We start from the raw sequence: 16,774 nt of genomic DNA on the forward strand, positions 1-16,774 counted from the left end.
TCTCTCAAAGCTGAAAATAGAAATACTTTATGACCTAACAAGTCAACTCCAAAGTATCAACCTAACCAAATGCATGCATATATTCACCAGGAGACATGTAAAAAATTGTTCACAGCAGTATTACTCATGAATGCCAGAAATTAAGTGATCAATTTCAGTTCACAATTGATCATAATGAAAGGACTAAGAGTCAAAGGGAGCACATAAGCAAGTCTAGTACCTGCTAACACTAACCGATAGAATAAATAAAGGGGAGAGTGATCCAACATGGGAAGTGAGATACTCAGCAGACTCATAGAATGGCAGATGTCCTAAATAGCACTCTGGCCTCAGAATAAGCCCTAAAGGCATTCAGATCTGGCTGAAAAGCCCATGAGAGTATTTCAGGCATGGAAAGCCAAGACACTCTGGCAAAAGATCTCTGTGAGTGAGATCTCAGTGGAAAGAACAGGTCTTCACCCCTACCTTACACCTTACACAAAAATCCACTCAACGTGGATTAAAGACCTAAATCTTCGTCCTGACACCATTAAGTTATTAGAGAACATTGGAGAAACCCTTCAAGATATTGGCACAGGCAAAGAATTTCTGGAAAAGACCCGGGAGGCACAGACAGTCAAAGCCAAAATCAACTATTGGGATTGCATCAAATTGAGAAGTTTCTGTACTGCAAAAGAAACAGTCAGGAGAGTGAAGAGACAACCGACAGAATGGGAAAAAATATTTGCAAACTATGCAACAGATAAAGGGTTAATAACCAGAATCTACAAAGAGATCAAGAAACTCCACAAAAACAAAACCAACAACCCACTTAAGAGATGGGCCAAGGACTTCAATAGACATTTTTCAAAAGAGGAAATCCAAATGGCCAACAGGCACATGAAAAAATGTTCAAGGTCACTAGCAATCAGGGAAATGCAAATCAAAACCACAATGAGGTTTCACCTCACCCCGGTTAGAATGGCTCACATACAGAAATCTACCAACAACAGATGCTGGCGAGGATGTGGGGAAAAAGGGACACTAACCCACTGTTGGTGGGAATGCAAACTGGTCAAGCCACTATGGAAATCAGTCTGGAGATTCCTCAGAAACCTGAATATAACCCTACCATTCGACCCAGCCATCCCACTCCTTGGAATTTACCCAAAGGAGTTTAAATTGATAAACAAAAAAGCGGTCTGCACCCTAATGTTTATTGCAGCACAATTCACAATAGCCAAGACCTGGAACCAACCTAAATGCCCATCAACGGTAGACTGGATAAAGAAATTATGGGATATGTATTCTTTAGAGTACTATACCGCAGTAAGAAACAACGAAATCCAGTCATTTGCAACAAAATGGAGGAATCTGGAACACATCATGCTGAGTGAAGTAAGCCAGTCCCAAAGGGACAAATACCATATGTTCTCCCTGATCGGTGACAACTGACTCAACACCAAAAAGGAAACCTCCTGAAGTGAAATGGACACTATGAGAAATGGTGACTTGATCAGCATAGCTCTGACTGCTAATGGACAACTTAATACATTATCCCTCATAGTATTTTTTTTTGTCTGTTCTACTTAATATGACTGGTTTAATTCTGTAATTATCACACAGTTATTCTTAAGTGTTGAAAATTAACCGAAATGTGATCCCTGTTAAACATAAGAGTGGGAATAAGAGAGGGAAGAGATGTATAATTTGGGACATGCTCGGGCTGACTTGCCCCAATTGGTAGAGTTGGAAACATACCAGGGGATTCCAATTCAATCCCATCAAGGTGGCATGTGCCAATGCCATCTCACTACTCCAAGTGATCAATTTCAGTTCACAATTGATCATAATGAAAGGACTAAGAGTCAAAGGGAGCACATAAACAAGTCTAGTATCTGCTAACACCAACCGATAGAATAAATAAAGGGGAGAGTGATCCAACATGGGAAGTGAGATACTCAGCAGACTCATAGAATGGCGGATGTCCTAAATAGCACTCTGGCCTCAGAATCAGCCCTAAAGGCACTCGGATCTGGCTGAAAAGCCCATGAGAGTATTTCAGGCATGGAAAGCCAAGACACTCTGGCAAAAAGATCTCTGTGAGTGAGATCCCAGTGGAAAGAACAGGTCTTCAAAGAGGGAGGTGCCTTTCTCTGAAGGGAGGAGAGAACCTCCACTTTGACTATGACCGTGTCTAAACAAGATAAGAGTCGGAGAACTCAAGGGGCTTCCATAGCCTTGGAAACTCATAACTGGTGCATAGGGAGATTACTGATGCCATAAACAGGAGTGTCAATTGGTAAAGTCAACAACAGGAGTCACTGTGCACTTACTCCTCATGTAGGATCTCTGTCCTTAACGTGCTGTACACTGAGGCTTAATGCTATAACGAGTACTCAAACAGTATATTTCACTTTGTGTTTCTATGGGGGTGCAAACGACTGAAATCTTTACTTAATGTACACTAAACTGATCTTCTGTAAAAAAAAAAAAAAAAAAAGAAAGAAAGAAAGAAATTTTCAATTCCCAACTTGACTCTCACTGGGATTAAACATGACAATAGGTCTGATCTGATTTCATCATCATTTTAAAAAAATCATCTATTATTTTTCACTTTATGTTTCTGTGTGGGAGCAAACTGTTGAAATACTTACTTAAGGTATACTAAGCTGATCTTCTGTATATTAAGATAATCGAAAATGAATCTTGATGTGAATGGAAGGGGAGAGGGAGTGGGAAAGGGGAGGGTTGTTGGTGGGAGGGACGGTATGGGGGGGGAAGCCATTGTAACCCATGAGTCGTACTTTGGAAATTTATATTCATTAAATAAAAGATAAAAAAAAAAAAAAAAAAAAAAAAAAAAGCAAAACAGAACACACTAATTTCAGCACAAAAAAAAAAAAAAAAAAAAAAAAAAAAAAAAAAAGAACAGGTCTTCAAAGAAGGAGGTACCTTTCTCTGAAGGGAGGAGAGAACCTCCACTTTGACTATGACCTTGTCTAAACAAGATAAGAATCGGAGAACTCAGAGGGCTTCCATAGCCTTGGAAACTCATGACTGGAGCATAGGGAGATTACTGATGCCATAGACAGGAGTGTCAATTGGTAAAGTCAACAACAGGAGTCACTGTGCACTTACTCCTCATGTAGGATCTCTGTCCTTAACGTGCTGTACACTGAGGCTTAATGCTATAACGAGTACTCAAACAATATATTTCACTTTGTGTTTCTATGGGGGTGCAAACTGTTGAAATCTTTACTTAATGCATACTAAACTGATCCTCTGTAAAAAAAAAAAAAAAAAAAAAAAAAAAGAAACTATCAACTCCCAACTTGACTCTCACTGGGATTAAACATGACAATAGGTCTGATCTGATTTCATCATCATTAAAAAAAATCATCTATTATTTTTCACTTTATGTTTCTGTGTGGGAGCAAACTGTTGAAATCCTTACTTAATGTATACTAAGCTGATCTTCTGTATATTAAGATAATCGAAAATGAATCTTGATGTGAATGGAAGGGGAGAGGGAGTGGGAAAGGGGAGGGTTGTGGGTGGGAGGGACGGTATTGGGGGGAAGCCATTGTAATCCATTATTCGTACTTTGGAAACTTATATTCATTAAATAAATAAAAAAAATTAAAAAAAATAAAAAAAATAAAAAAATAAAAAAAAGAACCTGCAATAAATATATACTTCAAATAGCTACTGAAAAAAAAAAAAGATAGCCTAAATTTCAACCATCCTAGAACTGACTTTTTAAGAAGTTAACCTATAGTATATTCACACAGTAAAATATCATATGGCGAAGAATGCGAACAAATTTTAGGCAGACCTAACAATACAGATGGATCTTACAAAAATGTAGAGCAAAAGAAAGCACTATACTATGTTTAAAGGTGCCAGCAGAGGGTAAGTGACGAAGGGGCTCTGTGAAAGTAGTGGGCACAGAGGTGACAGATAATTTTGGAGAAGTGGCACTTCAATGATAATCTGTCTCTTGATCTAAGTGATGGCTACATGAGGCTTGTTTGTGATGATTTCTAGATCAATATACTTCTATTTTATGGGTTGCACAGTATGTGTCACATTTTTCAGAACAATATTTACAAAATAGTAATAATGAAGCTGTGAGGCAAGTTGCTTGGTTCCCTCCACCCCGCCCCAGCCCCCAGCATGCCTTGCATTAGCCACACACCCTTATTTCTTACAGCGGCTTAGTGGAGCCCATGTCCTGGCCCTCCGGGCGGATGGCATTCCAGAAAGCCTCATCTCTGCTGCACATATGCCTGGCACACTGCCCCTCTCTCAGGGAAGCTCCAACAATTTCCCTAAGAATTCTCTAAGCAAGAGAATGCAGTCTTCTGACTGCATGGTTGTAGCTCAGTCCATGTTATGGGCTACATGTTTGTGCTTCATATGTTGAAACCCAAACCCCCAGTGGGATAAAACTGGATGTTTGGGCCTTTGAGAAGAAATTAGCTTGCGATGAGGTCACGAGGGTGGAGCCCCCATGACAGATCGTGCCCTAATAAGAAGACAAACAGATGACAGTGCTCTCTCTGTCTCAGTCTTTCCTGCTTCACTGAGGAACACAAGGAAGACCATGTGAGGACATAACCTGGAGGAGCACCCTCACCACGAGCCCAGATCAGTTGGTACCCTGATCCCAAACACCCAGCCTCTAGAACTGGGAGAATTGAAGTTTGTTGTTCAAGCCACGCAGCCTGTGGTGTTCCTGAATAACATCCCAACCAACTGAAACAATCCACCGAAGGTCACGGTACCTGGGATTCCCTCATCGCCAGGCAGGGGCAGGATGAGTGCTGGCCCCAGAGCATCCCCCTTCATCTGCTGGCCTGGAGACAGACACCAGCATGGGTGCTGAGCTGCAGGATGGATTTCTTCCAAAAGATTTGCTTGCTCACCGATTTCACTGTCTGGCCTTGAGCCTAGCAGATTCCTCTAGCTGTCAAACAAGGAGCTGAAACCTAGAAGATTTCCCTAAGAAGACTGCGCTCCCTTGTAAGTGTAATGGCTGTGCAGGGTCATCCCAGCTCCACACGTCTGAGCATCTGTTTCAGAATTTGCCCTTTTGTGCTTGTGATAAACCCATGAAATAGGCACTACTGTCCTCCTTGCACAGCTAAGGAGCAACTGCTGAGAAACAAAGCGACTTGCCTACGACTGCACAGCTTAACCAAAACAACAACGTACTCCATTATTCAGCATAATCTACTGGCTCTTTGCTGTGTGCCAGGCACCATCCTGACCACTTTGCATGTATTCACTTGACAATCCTCCCAAGAACCCTCCAGCTTCCATTTCACAATGAAGAAAATCGAGGCACAGGAAGACCAGGTAGTATGCTAAAGGAGACATAATTAGTGAATGGAGAAGTCGGTGACTACACTTAGTTGGCTGCAGCACAGACTTTAGCCAGTCTTTGTGCAGGATTAAAGGGTGAGCTGTTTGGTGTGCACACTGAGACTCTCCAGAGGTGCCGAGAACAGGTTACTCTCAGTGGATGAAACACAGAGGGGATCCCACCTGCTGCCTGCTGGCCTGGCCCCACATGGGCTCCTAACGGCCAGAGGACTCAGCTCTCCCCGCACTGTGGCTCTTTATGGCCATGAGAGAAGAAAAGGTTTATACTTCAGTCAAATCCTCTCCTTTACATCAATCTAGCTGACATAGTCCCTTCATAACAGATGGTCTTGCTGAGCTATTTATATAACAATTTTTTAAAAGTTCATGATTCAGTTGTTTGTGTTTTCAGCACTCCTTCTCAGAGGGAAACGGCTTAAATTTTTATGAGTGGAAACCATCAGTGCCCCGTGGCTCAAGAAGCCACCTGTCCCTCTTTAGTTCCCCTTTGGTGTCCTTTCTGTCCTCTGGCAGAAGTGGTAGCTCCACTGATAAGAATCTCAGCTGTGAGTCTGAGTGCTCCCAGACTGAGCAGGGGCCCCCGCCCTCCCTGGGGTCAGCCTTCACCGTCTAAAGCAAAAATGATTTCTGCTCTAGTATCAAGGGGTTACAGTTAGTGAGGCTTGTTAGCTATTTCTGAAGTTATCTAACTCAACAAACACAAAAGATCTCTGATCAAATGATCGAGAGAAGGAGCATGAGATAAAAGCTCCCTTTAGGAGGAACAATTTACACCCCCCCCCCCAGACTTTTAAAAGAAATACTGACTTTAGGAGAAAGATGGGGTAACCACCAATTTGAAGGGATCAGCAACCCGCATGCCCAACTCCTTTTCCTAGGGATCTGGGCCGAACATGATTGTTCTGGACTACAGAAACCCTGTTTCTGACCTGGTCTTCGCTCTCAAAATAGAATTTGTGCTTTATGGTTTATGGAGTGTTACACTGCCAGAAACGTATCAAAGTTTATCAGATACAGCTTCAAAAGATTGCCTCTAATCTTTCATTGTGGCTTTCCTCAGGTATTGGAGGCAAATTAATTTTTTCCTATGAGACTGCCTGTCCAGCTTCAGAACGCAAGTCAATCAGGAAATGCAATCAGCACATGCCGCAGTGCACCCTATATAACCTCAACACAGGGGCCCATCGCTCTGGGCTATGCTGACATCTGTGTATTAAAGTTATCCTGATTCCTGTTTTGAGAAGAGAAGGTGTTAATCCTTATGGAAGTGTTTACAAGTTCTTACAAGTGGTCCACAGAGCTCTGGTTTGATCTGTCGTATCAGATGGTACAAAGGCTGATTTTCAGAGACTCCTGGACTGTCCTCAGATACAACAGAGGTCAAGGGTTCCAGATGGCTACAGGTACCCTTTCTCCCCCAACCCGTGCCCATCTTTTCTCACGTCAGTACTAATATTCAGACATCTTCACCTTCTTCCTCCCTTCCTTAGCCTTACAAATACCTCATATCTCCTAGCCTCCTCCTAAAAAATTGCCAATGCCTCACTCTTCCTAATCCACAAAGTGACATCTTCAGGAATGTAAGATCAAATAATGTCATAAGAGGCTGGCACTATGGTATAGTGGGTAAAACCACCTCCTGCAGTGCCAGCATCCCATATGGGAGCCAGTTCAAGTCCCGGCTGCTCCACTTCAGATCCTGCTCCCTGCTAGTGTACCTGGGAAAGCAGCAGAAGATGGCCCAAGTCCTTGGCCCACTGCATCCACATGAGAAACCCAGAGGAAGCTTCTGGCTCCTGGCTTTGGATTGGTGCAGCTCTGGTCATTGTAGCCATTTGGTGAGTAAACCAGCCAATGGACAATATCTCTCTCTGCCTCTACCTCTCTGTAATTCTGCAAGAATAATAATAGTGCCATAAGATACGGCCATGTTGGTGACATGTTCTTGCTCCCCCCAAAATCCTGCTTTGGCCCACCCATTTGATCTGACTCAATACCTATTCCTATATCCCTAACCTCAGTCCACCCTGATGGAACGTCCACGTCCCAGCCCAGAAGGCTCACATCCTCCCAGATTTCTGCCCTAGACCCTGAAAGCTTTTGCTCACCAATTGTTTATTTATTTATTTATTGGCTCAGAGTGATTTACAACATCATCATGGATGACAACTTCAATGTGAACAGCCTTGCCACTCAAAGCCTGACCCAAGGGTCAGCAGTACCCAGCTCCATCTCAAACTGGGGAAATAGAGAAGCCCAGGTCTCACTATGTACCTACATGCATTTTCATGAGACCCCCACAGGATTTGTCTGCACATTCAAGTTTGAGAAACTCTGGTCTAGAAGACAGAGATGTCTGTTACAATGCAAAATTGAATGTATTCCTTTTTTAAATCCCTAACTGGAGGACATCTTTATAAAAATCAAACAGAACTCCTACAGACATATTTTCTTAGTTTAAGTTCCATTAAATTTGGTTAATTAAAAGTAAAAGTTATTAAGATTTTTCCCAAATTCTCAGGGAAATATACCTTTTCTTTATCATTTCTGTTTGGCATAACAAGGGTTAGTCTAGGTATCTAAGCCTTAACGTATTTTCTGTATCATTTTATACACAAAGTTCACTGAGTCTCTAGTATATTTTTAAGTTAATTTATTTATGTGAAATAGTACCAGAGATTCCAAGATGGCAGATTAGGGAAGGACATACTGTGTTAGGCTAGTGATAAATAGTAAAAAAAAAAAAAAAAAAAAAAAAAAGTGTAGGAAATGTACTCTCAGAGAAGAATTACAGAGAAAGCCACACTGGAAATCCTGCAAGAGGGAAAATAACACCATGGAAGAGTGTGGAGGGTGGAGGGTGCGGACGCACAGCACAAACACAGGCACAACAAAATACATGACTTCAGCAGCCAAGAGCCGGCATGGGAGGAGGCTTGGTAATGGAGGCAAGACTGGACTGCAGCAAATTGCGGTGATACAGCTAGAGGAAGAACATGGCTCTATTCTGGACTGGAGCCCTGAGAGCTAGCAGCTTCCCGCAGTTGCTCTCGGATCCAGTGGAAGTAGATGGGGCACATTTCTCACTCCAACTTCCCCACAACAGCACCTGCTGCCTGGCTGAAAAGGGATGGGCACCATTCTGGGTTTGGGCGCAGCTGTGAATCCTTTGTGCATGTGCACAGCAACCGGCTGAGACAGGATGCCTTCTCAACAGTACTGGCAGCTGTGGCAGGGAGAGAAAAACATTTGGCCAGTGGCTCTTGTGTATGCATGCGATTGAGAGATTGTAGTGCAGGGAAAAATCCTCAGTCCCCACTGGCTTTGAGCCTGGCTGGCAGGTGGCTGAGCACCTGTGAAGAATTGCAAGGTGTCCCAAGCCTTGAAGGATCCAGTCACCTAGGCAGAGCTGGTTCAGGGAACAACATCTGCCTATCTGTTGACTGGACAAACTGGCAGGGTAGAGCCAAACGTCTGCACCTAGCAACCACAGGAGCCCTGTGTGCTGAGACTATGAGGACTCGGTAGTTACATGAGAAGATGCAGGGTGCAGCTGGGTCTCTGGGCAATCATGCTCAGCGCTCCTTGGTTGCTTGTGGCAGGTCATTACAGCAGGAACCCTGCTCACAGGAGGACTGCACAGATCACTTCGTGGTTCATATGGTGGCACCAACGACTGGTAAATATACTGGGGCCCAACACCCAGGCATTACTCAACTTGGAGGAGAGATGAGGGGGTGATCACACCAACAGAGGTGACCATTCCCCCACTTCTGTAAACAAGAGGAGACCTAACATGCCCAACTTGTGGGTTACCCTGGATACATGCCCCACCATGGATCACTGACCAGAGCTCCCTGGCCACACCCACCACACACCTCCTTGTATTCACCAAAAGTACAGACATTTGATTAAACTAAGAGGCAAAGCTCAAAGATAAAAAGAAATCAGAGGAAAAAAAATAATCAACTCCAAAATGCCTAAAAATAAATGCAGAAATTCATGTAACAAGAATAAGGAAGACACCATGACTACCCCCCACACCAAAGGAACACAACAACATTTCAATGTTAGAATGTGAAAATGAAGAGATTGAGCAAATCCCAGAAATGGAATTCAAAAAATTAATGATAGTATTACTCAAAAGCAATCAGAAGCAAATCCATTAACTAAAAAAAAGACATGTATGAAAAATTTTCCCATGAAATTGACATTTTAAGAGAAATCAAAATGAAATATTAGAAATAAAGAATACAATAAATCAAATAAAAATGCTGTGGAAATCCTTAACAGCAGTATTAATGAGGCAGAAGAAAATCTGAGCTAGAAAACAAATCTTTGGAAATCTTAAAATTATACCAAAAAAAAGAAATTAGAAAAATTTAAAAATAAACAATGTTGAAGAGATCATAAGAGAAATTGGGGCCAGCGCCATGGCCAACTTGGTTAATCTTCCACCTGTGGCATCGACATTCCATATGGGCACCAGTTCTAGTCCCGGTTGCTCCTCTTCCAGTCCAGCTCTCTGCTATGGCCCAGGAAGGCAGTGGAAGATGGCCCAAGTCCCTGGGTCCCTGCACCCGCGTGGGAGAGCAGAAAGAAGCACCTGGCTCCTGGCTTCGGATTGGCACGGCACCGGCCATAGCAGCCATTTGCGGAGTGAACCAATGGAAGGAAAACCTCTGTCTCTCTCTCTCTCACTATCTATAACTCTACCTGTCAAATAAAAAAAGAGAGAGAAATCAAAAATTTCTAGAAATGAATAAAGATGACAATAAGTCATGTCAAAACTTATGGGAGGGGCCAGTGCTGTGGCATAGCAAATAAAGCCACCACCTGAAGTGCCAGCATCCTATATGAGCACTGGTTCGAGTCCCAGCAGCTCCACTTCTAATCCAGCTCTCTGCTATGGCCTGGAAAAGCAGAAGATGGCCCAAGTCCTTGGGCCCCAGCACCCATGTGGGAAGACCCGGGGGAAGCTCTTGGCTCTGGCTTCAGATCGGCGCAGCTGTGGCCATTATGGTCAACTGGGGAGTGAACCATCAGATGGAAGACATCTCTCTCTCTGCCTCCCCATCTCTCTCTGTGTAACTCTGACTTTCAAATAAATAAATAAATCTTTTAAAAAATGAAAAAGCAAATGTAACAACAAATACCACAGAAATAAAAGAATCATCAGGAGTTACTACAAAGAGCTGTAAGGCAGCAAATTGGTAAACCTAGAAGAAATGGACAGATTCCTAGACACATACAATCTACCAAAATAGACTCATGAAGGCACAGAAACCTAAACAGAGAAATAACCAAAATGGAAATTGAATCAGCAATAAAGACCTCCCCAACAAAATGGAAGAATCTGGAAAACATCGTGCTGAGTGAAATGAGCCAGTCCCAAAGGGACAAATATCATATGTTCTCCCTGGTCGGTGACAACTAACCGAGCACCAAAAAGGAAACCTGTTGAAGTGAAATGGACACTATGAGAAACAATGACTTGATCAGCCCTTGTCCTGACTATCCAGAAACAACTTACTATTTTATTCCTTTTAGTATTTTTTTGTTCTACTTAATACCACTGGTTGAATTCTTTAATTAACACACAATTATTCTTAGTCATTTAAATTTAACTGAAAAGTGATCCCTGTTAAATATAAGAGTGGGAATAAGAGAGGGAAGAGATGTACAGTTCGGCACATGCTTACTCAGACTTACCCCTATTGGTACAGCTAGAAACGTGCCAGAGGTTTCCAATTCAATCCTATCAAGGTGGCATGTACCAATGCCATCTTACTTGTTAAAGTGATCAGTTTAAGTTCATAACTGATCAAAAAGATAGGATTAAGTGTCAAAGGGATTACATAAATAAGACCAATGTCTGCAAATGATAATTGATAGAATTAAAAAGGAGAGAATGATCCTACATGGGAAGCAGGATACACAGCAAACTCATATAATGGCAGACATCCTAAACAGCACTCTGGCCTCAGAATTAGCCCTTAAGGCATTAGAATCTTGCTAAAAAGCCCATGAGAGTATTTCAGGCATGGAAAGCCAAGACACTCTGGAAAAAAAAAATGACCTAAATGAAAGATCTCTGTGAGTGAGATCCCAGCGGAAAGAATGGGCCATCAAAGAAGGAGGTACCTGGGCCGGCGCCGCAGCTCACTAGGCTAATCCTCCGCCTAGCGGCACCGGCACACTGGGTTCTAGTCCCAGTCGGGGCACCGGATTCTGTCCCGGTTGCCCCTCTTCCAGGCCAGCCCTCTGCTGTGGCCAGGGAGTGCAGTGGAGGATGGCCCAGGTGCTTGGGCCCTGCACCCCATGGGAGACCAGGAAAAGCACCTGGCTCCTGGCTCCTGCCATCGGATCAGCGCGGTGCGCCGGCCGCAGCGGCCATTGGAGGGTGAACCAACGGCAAAGGAAGACCTTTCTCTCTGTCTCTCTCTCTCTCACTGTCCACTCTGCCTGTCAAAAAAAAAAAAAAAAAAAAAGAAGAAGGAGGTACCTTTCTCTTTTTTTTTTTTTTTTTAATTTTTATTTATTTATTTTTTTTTTTTGACAGGCAGAGTGGACAGTGAGAGAGAGAGACAGAGAGAAAGGTCTTCCTTTGCCGTTGATTCACCCTCCAATGGCCGCCGCGGCCGGCGCGCTGTGGCCGGCGCACCGCGCTGATCCGATGGCAGGAGCCAGGTGCTTTTCCTGGTCTCCCATAGGGTGCAGGGCCCAAGCACCTGGGCCATCCTCCACTGCACTCCCTGGCCACAGCAGAGGGCTGGCCTGGAAGAGGGGCAACCGGGACAGAATCCGGCGCCCCGACCGGGACTAGAACCCGGTGTGCCGGCGCCGCTAGGCGGAGGATTAGCCTAGTGAGCCGCGGCGCCGGCCGGTACCTTTCTCTGAAGGAAGAATTTTCACTTTGAATATGGCCTTGCCTAAATAAGATCTGGAGTTGGCAAACTCAAGAGGCTTCCATAGCCTTGGCAGCTCATGACAAGAGCCTTGGGTGATTACTGACATCATAAATAAGAGTATCAATTGTTAAATCAACAACAGGAGTCACAGTGCACCTGCTGCCCATGTAGGACCTCTGTCCTTAATGTGTTGTACTATGCAAATTAACAGTAAAACTGCAACTCAAACAGCACTCTATACTTCGTGTGTCTGTGTGGGTGCAGTCTGTTTAAATTTTTACGTAATATATACTATATAAAGATAATTGAAAATGAACCGTGATGAAGAATGAGATGGGAGAGGGAGTGGGAGATGGGATGGTTGAGGGTGGGAAGGAGGTTATGGTGGGGCGGGGGAGCTACTATAATTCAAAGTTGTACTTTGGAAATTTATGTTTATCAAATAAAAGTTGAAAAATTTTTTTAAAAAAAGACCTTCCCAACAAACAAAAGCCCAGGACAAGATGGCTTTATTTCTGAATTCTACAAGACACTTAAAGAAGAACTAATTCCAATTATTCTGAAGCTATTGAAAACAATTGAAAGGGAGGGAATTCTCCCAAACTCCTTCTATGAAGTCTGCATAATCTTAACTCCTAAACCAGGAAAAGATACAACAGAGAAAGAGAACTACAGACCAATAACCCTGATGAACATAGATGTAAAAATCCTCAATAAAATATTAGCTAATTGAATCCAACAACACATCAGAAAGATCAGCCACTTGGACCAACTAGGATTTATTCCTGGTATGCAGAGATGTTTCAACATTCAAAAATCAATCAATGTGATACATCGCATTAACAAACTGAAGAGCAAAAATCATATGGTTATCTCAGTAGATGCAGAGAAAGCATTTGATAAAACATTACATCCTTTCATGATGAAAACCATAAAGTAAATTGGGTATAGAGGGAATATTCCTCAACAGAATCGAAGCAAATTATGACAAACCCAAGGCCAGCCTCCTATTGAATGGGGAAAAGTTGGAAGCATTTCCCTCTAAGTTCCAGAACCAGGCAAGGATGCCCACTATCATCATTGCTATTTAATATAGCCCTGGACTAAGAGCCAAAGGGAGCACATAAACAAGACTAGTGTGTGCAAATACTAGCTGATAGAATAAAAAAGGGAGAGAACGATCCAACATGGGACATGAGATACACAGCAGACCCATAGAACGGCAGATGTCCTAAACAGCACTCTGGCCTCAGAATCAGCCCTTAAGCCATGCAGATCCGGCTGAAAAGCCCATGAGAGTATTACAGGCATGGAAAGCCAAAACACTCTAGGGGGAAACAAATTACCTAAATGAAAGATCTCCTCAAGTGAGATCCCAGTGAAAAGAACAGGTCATCAAAGAAGGAGGTACCTTTCTCTAAAGGGAGGAGAGAACTTCCACTTTGACCATGGCCTTGTCTAAATATGATCAGAGTTGGTGAACTCAAAAGGCTTCCATAGCCTTGGTGACTCATGACAAGAGCCTAGGATGATTACTGATGCTGTAAACAAGAGTGTCAATTTGTTAAGTCAACAACAGGAGTCACTGTGCACTAACTCCTCATGTAGGATCTCTGTCCTTAATGTGCTGTACATTGTGATTTAATGCTATAACTAGTACTCAAACAGTATTTTTCACTTTGTGTTGCTATGTAGGTGCAAACTGTTGAAATCTTTACTTAATATATGCTAAACTGATCTTCTGTATATAAAGAGAATTGAAAATGAATCTTGATGTGAATGGAAGGGGGGAGGGAGAGGGAAAGGAGGGTTGCGGGTGGGAGGGAAGTTATGGGGGGGGAAGCCATTATAATCCATAAGCTGTATTTTGGAAATTTATATTAATTAAATAAAAGTTAAAAAAAGAGAAAGTTCACAAGAAAAAAATATATATAGTCCTGGAAATTTTAGCCAGAGATATTAGGTAAGATGAATAGATCAAAGGAATACAAATTGGAAAGGAGGAAATCAAACTATCCCTATTAGCAGATGACATGATTTTCTATATAGGGGTCCAGAAGACTCCACTGAAAGACTATTGGAAATCATAAAAGAGTTTGGTAATGTGGCAGGATATAAAATCAACACAGAATACATGAAACCTGTATAACTTAAATAAAGTTTTAAAAGAAAGAATACCAGAGAGAGAAACAGAGAAATAAGAGTAAGAGGGAGAAGGAGAGAGAGAGAGAGAGATCTCCCATCTACTTTTTCACTCCCCAATTGGTCATAATAGCCAGAACTGGGCCAAGCCAAACACAGAAGCCAGGATGGAGTTCCATCCTGATCTTCCACATGGATTACAGGGGCCCAAGTACTTGGGTTATCATCCTCTGCCTTCCTAGGCACATTACCAAGAAGCTGGATTGGAAGTGGAGTAGCTAGGACAAGCCGACACTCTGGTGTGGAATGCCAGTGTCACAAGCAATGGCTTAACCTGCTGTACCATAACATTAGCTCCTAAAAAAATCAATAAAATAAAATAAAATAAAGCAAAACTACCCAGAGATAACCACTATAGGACACTAGAATAATTCCATGCATATCTGCCACAGATTACATAATGAGTTCATAAGGTAAATACCCTTTATTGTCTATTATGAACACATCTAAAAAATATTAATCTGAATGTTTAATGGCTGAAGAATACTACTTATTTAGAATGTTAAATCAATCAATATTTCACCAGAATGCAGTTCCACTTCTTTCCAAAGGCATTTGGGGCTTCACTCAATTCATTTTTAATTAGGAATTTTTAATTCATTTGACTAAACTTTATCAACATTAATCCTTTGAGTCCACCAGTAAACAATACAATACATCTCTGGGAAGGTGTGTTCATGTTTATGCAGCCATATCTACGAACAGACAAAACTAACACCTAATAGTAAGTAAAATTCTTTGTTAGCCATTAAGTGGATTGGCCTATGCTAACAATGATAAATAAATTCCACACGTACGTGCTATTTCTTGTTCTAAAGCTGATATTTTTAAACTTTAATTATTTGAGAGGCAGAGAGATGAGATGGAGACAGAGAGTTCTCATCTACTGTTTACTCCCCAAATACCTTTAATTGCTGGGCCAGACCAAATCAGGAGCTTGGAACTAAATCCAGGTCTCCCTCATGGAGGGCAGGGAGCTATTACTGCTGCCTCTCAGGTGTTCATTTGCAGGAAGTTGGAGTCAAGACCCAGAGCTGAGAATGAACCCAGGTACTCTGAAGCAACATGCAGGCTTTTTTTTTTTTTTTTTTTTGACAGGCAGAGTGGATGGTGAGAGAGAGAGAGACAGAGAGAAAGGTCTTCCTTTTCCATTGGTTCATCCCCCAATGGCCACTGCGGCCGGTGCACCGCGCTGATCCAAAGCCAGGAGCCAGGTGCTTCTCCTGTTCTCCCATGTGGGTGCAGGGCCCAAGGACTTGGGCCATCTTCCACTGCCTTCCCAGGCCACAGCAGAGAGCTATACTGGAAGAGGAGCAACCGGGACAGAATCCGGCACCCCAACCAAGACTAGAACCTGGTGTGCTGGTGCAGCAGGCGGAGGATTAGCCTAGTGAGCCAAGGCGCCGGCCAACATGCAGGCTTCTTAAGAGCTAGACCAGGGCCAGCACCGTGGCTCACCTGGTTAATCCTCCGCCTGTTGCGCTGGTAACCCATATGGGTGCCGCATGGGAGACCAGGAAGAAACACCTGGATCCTGGCTTCCGATTGGCGCAGTGCCAGCCTTAGGGACAATTTGGGGAGTGAACCAATGGAAGGAAGACCTTTCTCTCTGTCTCTCCCTCTCACTGTCTGTAACTCTACCCTTCAAATAAAAAAAAAAAAAGAGCTAGACCAAATACCTGTCCCATGGGGTTAATTTTTAACTCATTTAGGAGGCATCAAGAACATTTGAAGATTAAAGTCATGTGTTTGTAAACTAAGACAAAAATACACTGAGACTATGTTTGAAGCTGCCACAAAAAAAAAAAAAAAAAAAAAGGACTGTCTCTACTTGCCAATTGTTGATCTCCATTGGCCCTGTCACTAATACACAGATAGATTATAAGCCACATCAAGGTAAGGAAGAAAAATTATAATAAATATCTGAACAACCTCAAAATCATTTCTACCTAACTACAGAACACAATTCAAGCAATGAGACACTGTATAAAGATACAGTGATTCAGAAGTACCCTTCCTCCTCAATAAGAACGAAATTATTTTCCACAACATGAATTATATTCAGAATCTTTTGCTCAGTTGGCATTCTTTGCTTTGAAAAAACAGAAAGGGAAGGCCAGGTGTTATAGCACAAAGTCTTAAGCCACCGCCCACTGATGCCAGCATCCCATAGGAGCAAAGGTTCCAGTCTTGGCTGCTTAACTTCCAGTCTAGCTCCTTGTTAATGCACCTGGAAAATAGAAGAGAATGCCCAATTTCTTGGACCCCTGCACCCACGTTAAAGACCCAGA

Source organism: Oryctolagus cuniculus, chromosome 5 (assembly GCF_964237555.1).
Source record: "Oryctolagus cuniculus chromosome 5, mOryCun1.1, whole genome shotgun sequence".
NCBI lineage: Eukaryota > Metazoa > Chordata > Mammalia > Lagomorpha > Leporidae > Oryctolagus > Oryctolagus cuniculus.